Source organism: Saccostrea echinata, unplaced genomic scaffold (genome assembly GCF_033153115.1).
Source record: "Saccostrea echinata isolate AGI-Se365-2 ecotype Australia unplaced genomic scaffold, CSIRO_AGI_Sech_v1 ptg000019l, whole genome shotgun sequence".
NCBI lineage: Eukaryota > Metazoa > Mollusca > Bivalvia > Ostreida > Ostreidae > Saccostrea > Saccostrea echinata.
The window spans coordinates 2,543,843-2,550,918 of record NW_026889768.1 but is presented as its reverse complement, the minus strand read 5'-3'; positions in this window follow the sequence as shown (position 1 = coordinate 2,550,918).

Below are 7,076 nucleotides of genomic sequence, written 5' to 3'. Positions count from 1 at the left end.
CATCCCCTGCAGACTGGTCACACCCGAGGTGTGCTCCATGTCATGATCGGGAAATAACGGAAAAATCCGTCGAAAATTCAGTGTATAAATAATGGTCTAACAATTACTATGAAAAACGTCAGTCAGCATTTGACTCAATGATAAATTGTATTTGCTGACAAGGTCATTGTATCGACCATAGAACTTACGAAATGATGACTTTAAACGAGACAGCTGATATTCTTCTTTCATTAACTTGTTTGTCAATAATTTACCTCGTTTTAAAAAATTGTACATACGTAGAGCATGCTCTTGCGAATCAAATCAACTGAGAGATATATACCCCGTATGCAGGTGATGAAGGTATATTGCTGCATAAGTAAGGGAAGTTGACGATTGAAAAGTTAAAGTCATCACGTTTATCATAAAGCTTGGTTGTTAGATTACCATTAACGTCTTTTTCAAGTAAAATATCGAAATATGAAACAGATGTGTCAGACTCTGTGGTATCTTTTATCTCAAGCTCACCGGGATATATCGTATCGACATAAGAATGGAAATAGCCATTGTTAATTGACAATACGTCTTCGATATATCTACATGTAAATGTCGAGTTGAAGGCCACAGCAAGTGTTTTCTTCTTTTCATGTACAAGATTTTGGACAAATTCTGCTTCATATAAATACAAAAATAGGTCTGCTAATAAGGGGGCGCAATTGGTACCCATGGGAATTCCAAATTGTTGGAAGACCTGATCTCCAAAAACTACATAGATATTGTCAATCAGAAACTCAAGCATCTTTTTAATATCAACTTCAGAGTACTTGTGTGTACAATCAGAGTGCTTGTTAACAAAAAAAATAATTATGTAAATGACCAATGACAAGGTAAGTATATTTACGAGTTCCATTTTTATTGAAAAAGCAGCTGTCTATGATATCAAAAAACCTGGACTTCAATTTATCATGGGGAAGGGTTGTATAAAGTGTTGAAAAGTCGTACGTTTTGATGCTATTGATTTTAGTAAAACTTTGTGATTTCAAATTTTCCAAAAGTTCTTTGGAGTTTTTAAGTATCCACATCTGATTTACACCACTTCTCGAATACACTTTAGAACAATACTCATGAAGTTTCTCCTTCATTACAGTAAATATTTTAGTGAGGGGTAAAGAAAGAGGCTTGGTAGAACATTTACTGGAACCCGCTATGTATCTTTGTTTGTACGGATTTTTATGAAGCTTAGGAATCCAGTGAAGGTATGGTAATTCTAATTCATTTTGATTGTTGGGAATATTAAAATTATCTAAAACGGACATATGATTTTGAAGAATTTCCTCCTTAGAAAGGGAGGTATGGGTGTAAGTTGGATTTCCACCCGTAGAATTAAATCCTAATTCCTCTAAATATAATTCAAATAATGAGCCTTAAAAACAAAGACTATATTGTTACCAGCTTTGTCATCTGGGACCAGTACATACTGATCGTGTAATTATTAAAGAATTATTCTGAATTATTAAAGACAGAAGGATAAATAGGCTTTATACAGCCCCTCAATCGCTTAATGCGATATTTCAACATCCATATGATGCTTTTAATCCATTCTAACAAAGTGTTAAGGTCTTCTTTTTCGTGTTTGGCCCATCGCCTGGCGTAATCCTCCACAGAATTCATAATATTTATAAAATTATGATGCCAGTTGAAAGAACGGGGTTCCCTAAATTTTGGTCCTTTTAAAATAAGGGATTTAACGTCCTCATTATTAACTATGTTGACATCACCAGTAATGAAGTGTCCAGCAGAACTATAGTTGTAGGGAAAACATGAAAAAACAAGAACACGAAGGAGGATTATGTATCAGATGTTCGATATCTAGACATTGTAGAGTTTTTTTTTTTTTGTAATTAAAAAGTTTGGAAGCAGTAGTCGATGTATATTTATAAGAAATACAAGGTGTGGACTTCAACTTGAAATATGGTGGAATACAAGACTAAACCTTTTTGTGATTAAGAATATCTAAAATTAACTGGGTCAATTCCTTGTTTGCAAATTGAAATTTAAGGAACAAACGGGTTTTTTTAGCAGTGCTATCTTCCGTAAAACGTGGCGGTTTAAAAAGCCTATGATTTGCAATATCCATAATCACAGATCCAAGCCTGTATTCTGGTGTTGAAGAATCCAAACATGAACTTTCCTTGACCTTTTCAAATAAACCATATAGAACTTTCAAGGGAACAGAGTAAAGTTTGGGTCGAATGTGATGGAGATCTAACTGTTTATTTACATAAGGTAGTAGTAAATCAAAAGAAACATCGTGTATTAAAGGTTTATTGTATGACCGATGTCCATGACTACGCTTACATCTCTGAGTATTGCTAAAAAGTCACATCACATTCACATTGTTACAATGTGGACTTGAAAGATTCCCAACACTGTCGACATTGTCATGCTTCCATATGCAAATGATGTGCCTAGTTTCCTAATACAGTATTCTTCTCGTTGTCTACGGAAAGGTGTACTCAATGATTGACTGTTACATGTAGTATGATGGTAAATCTTTTCTAAAATTCTAACTTTCATTCATAAAATAGAATGATCAGGTAAATTAAAGTGCTTGTAGAGAAGCTTCTGGTCCCCGTTGTTTATTTGAAATCTGTGACCCGATATTCTTTTATGAAGTGAACCCTTGGTTTCACCAACATAAATAAGCCCACAAAGGTTACATTCTATTCCGTAGAAAATATTTGCAGATTTGCAGTTCAGATTTTCTCACGTTTTGGTATAAAAGCTATGTCCTGTCAAATTAAAAGTTTCCTAATCCAGTATTCTCGTTGTCTACGGAAAGGTGTACTCAATGATGGAAATATTAAGTGTAATGAAGTAAAGTATTAATGTTGCAATAAAAGGGCATGAACAATTTTTTATAATCACAATTTAGTGCAACTTTAAAAGCTGAAGTGATAAAATATATTTATAGTTCTCTGGCGATATATTGCTCATCGTATCTTTAATGAAATTTCAGCCCTTAAATTATTTTTTTCTACCGGAATATGAATGTTTTTAAGGAATTTGCTTAGTCCAACATATTTTCATTCCAGAAATTATCAATTTTTATTTTGCTATGAAAGCCGCACCTGTTATTAGTTTCAATTTGATGAAATTCCTCTCATATATTTGAATTCATTTCTCACCTAAATAAGCCATTCACAGAGACGGGAAAGTACTTTATAAAATTAGATATCTAAGTTGCAGTGTCGTTGCTATATGGTTCTCTCAGACAGAGATGAGCACTGATCACTTAAAGCGTTATAAGATTAGTGACATTATAATGACGGTTTGCTAATGTTCCAAATTCTGCACTTTCATGGAACTTCTTTTTTTTTTCCTCGCAATTACGTTAAGAAAGTGGAACATATTTTTTCTTCAATCCTATAATTGGAAGGTCAGTTAAAGCAGTTGACACTATATTCAACATGGTTCTTTTACATGCAATTGACATAAATGCATTTTTCCAAAGCTTGCCAAGTCACATTAAAATTTCCAAATTATGTCATCTATAGGATAAGCCTGAGGTACGCACACAAAGGTGTTTTTTTTTTAAATATCTGATGACAATAAATCTTGTTGCAAGTCAAATGTTTCTGATTTTAAAAATCTTTTCAATAACACAATGTTCTGAAAGGATTTGATTTTTTCAATAACACTCTAAACTAGACAATAAATTTTTACAATCTAATATTTCAAATTAGATCAACACTGGAATAAAAAAAAACGTGACCCACTATTATATTCAAAAATTGTGTCTTTAAGCTATGATAACTGCGAAAAACTCGATTGTCCTTTCTGTTTTCGTTCAAAAAAAAAAGATAAAATCTTTAGAAATAAATGTGTTTAATAGATAGCATGATAATAAGTATTCATGTGATCTTTCTCTGGTGAATCTTATTTTAGACCACCTTACAAGTATGTCCACAACAAGTACCCCAGATCCGAGTGTGCTAAAAGTAGAAAACAGGGGAAAAATCATAGTCTTAATTTAAAAACACACTGAAAATATATGCTTCATTTTGGTTTTATTTTATGTGTATTTAGTCTGAACATTCCGCATTTATTCTAAATCCCAAAGATTAAAAAAACAATAGATGTTTGATACGCAAATAAAAATTGTATATTTGAACAAGTAACTCACTTGTGGTGAAGTGACATTTTTATCAATCGTTCTTAATCAGCATTAACATTTATTCCAGTTATCGAAAGTAGATTTGATAAATAAATGCCTATTCTCAGTATGGTTTTCTTTATGTAAAATTTTTTTACCTTGGAGTTAAATTTTTCTACCAGAATTTCCTGTGCAAATGATTTCAAAGAATCCCAGTCGCCTGCGTGGCGCAGTGGTTAGAGCGTCTGCTCTAGAGCCGCGTAGTAAGGAGTTGATCCTTACGTCGCGGGTTCGAATCTACTGTGGGACATGGAGACCGGTCCTTCGGATGAGACTGTATAAACTGAGGTCCCGTGTCGCAGTAGGTGTTGGTACGAAAAAGATTCCTCACTGCTCAATGGCCCTAAGTGCCGAACTTAGGTTAAAATTTGCAGCCCTTCACCGGCAAGTGGTGGCGTCTCCATATGAGTGAAAAATTCTCGAGAGGGACGTTAAACAACATACAAACAAATAATAGAAAGTATCCCATTGGCTACATTTCTTTATTCTTTTCCAATGCTTATATTTATAATGTATGGGGAAAATGTTTAAGCGAACCAGTAGCAAAACACGTATCAAATATAATGAACTTGCATTTATTTCTTCCACATATGTGCTAATCATATATCCAGTCTTTTTACCGTAAAGTATTGAAGCACACCCTTATCGATCAAGGTTTTCATCACGCTCATGTGTATACTCATTATTAGGAATAATTAAGCCAAGAATCTACTAACTAAGGAATCTTTTAATTAAGGAACCGACGGGTTGAGTCAGAATTATCTTCCGACGCAAGTGGTGACTTAAAGAGCCTGTGCTTGGCGACATCCATAAACATAAATACTAGCTTGTTTTCTGCAGTTAAGGAATCTAAGTATTGACTTGCTTTAGCTTCTTCAAATAGTCCGTTTAAAACTTTCAGGGGAATCGAGTAACGTTTATGCGAATATGATGAAAACCTAATTGTTTATCGTCGTAAGGCAAAAGTGAATCAAATACGGTATTTGGTCTACTGTAATGTACGTTGTCCATGACCTAACAAATGGTATCAAACACACAAAATATGACCAATCAATTGGTTGTATTTACAAATATCATAAAATCATAGAATTTGCGAAAAGCTAACTTTAAACAGGACAGTAATCATGCTCAAAGTGCAATGAAACAAAACAAATTGTGAGCAGAGCAAACACTCAACTCTTAAACATTGATCTGATGTGAGATTGGGCGACATGAAGAAGTAAGCATACAAATGTTAGTCCATTATTTCCATACTGAATTGTCGATTGGCTTCTCCGTTTACTCGATCATGACAAGGAGTACATGGCGGGTGTGACATGGCATGCTTACTCCTCCATGGTACTTGATCCCACCTCTGTTGGCTCTGCTCATCATTTGTATTGTTTAAAAGGATTTTTGAGAATGATCACTTCGTTATCTTCACATTTCATCATTGTATCAGGCATAAAATTTGCAAAATTATTTCTTTAAACGAGATTGTAAGTACAGTTTTTTGTAATATACGTTTAGTATACTTCACTCTTCGACGTTTTTTTTTTGGTTAAAAGCAATAGAATCCCCAAAATTACAATACCAATAATCATGACTTAGAATTTTTTCTTTTAAATATATACAACTATGGTGCCTTTTTATGTCAGAAAATCGCAATTGAAAATATATTTAGCTATATATTCTAATGAAATATATATATATATATATATAAATAATAATTATTCTTACTTTAAAGAAGTGGATCAATTACTGTTAAAGCCTCAAAACAGTAAAACATTACAAAAATTATGCGCGGTACACCAGACATACACACACAATACAAATTATAGCGGTTATTCAGTTTACATAAAGTTCTGAAGGATTCATTACAAGCGTGAACTTCACATCATTTACAAATTTTCCTACTTCATACTAAAATATTTGAGTATATGGGAAGGGTATTATTCCCCAGTACTACAGCATAATTTTCAAACACTTTAGTTTTAGCTTTGGAGGACATAGATCAGAACTAGAATCATATAATTATTTGTTTGAAAAGTGAATAATTAGGACAGGTACTTGTCATAAAGCGTCTTATACAACAATGATTACCAACCAAATGTTCAAAGATGGTTCGCCAGTCAAAATTGTCAAATAAAGCTTTCGTCGAAAATAAAAAAATGTCAATTTTTAAATCTTATTTTTGACATTTCTCAATGTAGGAAGTTGATACGGTCCAATGTTGTTAAAACGTAATCAAGTGATCACATAATTCGAAGAAATAGGTGAAGATTACGTATAGTGATAGATCTCAAAATTCACAAAAACAAAATAAATTTCTGAACAGGACATAGAACACTGAGTTTCAAAAGGTGGGATCAGGTGGGATCAGGTGCTTATGAAGAGTAAGCATCCCCTGTCGACCGGTCACGCTCGCCATGGGTCCTATGTATTGATCAGGTAGACAGAGTAACCCGAAGTCAAATTTAATATGAAAACAAAGGTCTAACAAAAGGTATGAAACATGTCAGTCAAAATACGAACCAATGATAGGGTGACCCCCCACAAATTAAAATGATCTCACAGTATATCGAGACGACATATGAATGAAAGTAACTATTGTTAATCAACAAAAAGTCGTCTGTATATATCTAAATGTCGGATTGAAGACCAAAGCAATAGTTTTCTTCTCATGTAGAAGTGTTTAAATAAATTCGTTTCGTGGGAATATAAAACTCGGTTGGCTAATAATTAAAAGGAGCACACTTAGTGCCCATCGAAATTATAACACATTGTTGGTAGACATGGTCTTCAAAGACTACATGGACATTGTCAATGAGGAACTCCAAATCTTTTTGATTTCAACCTTAGAATACTTGGGCATAGAATCAGAATGATTTATAACAAAGTA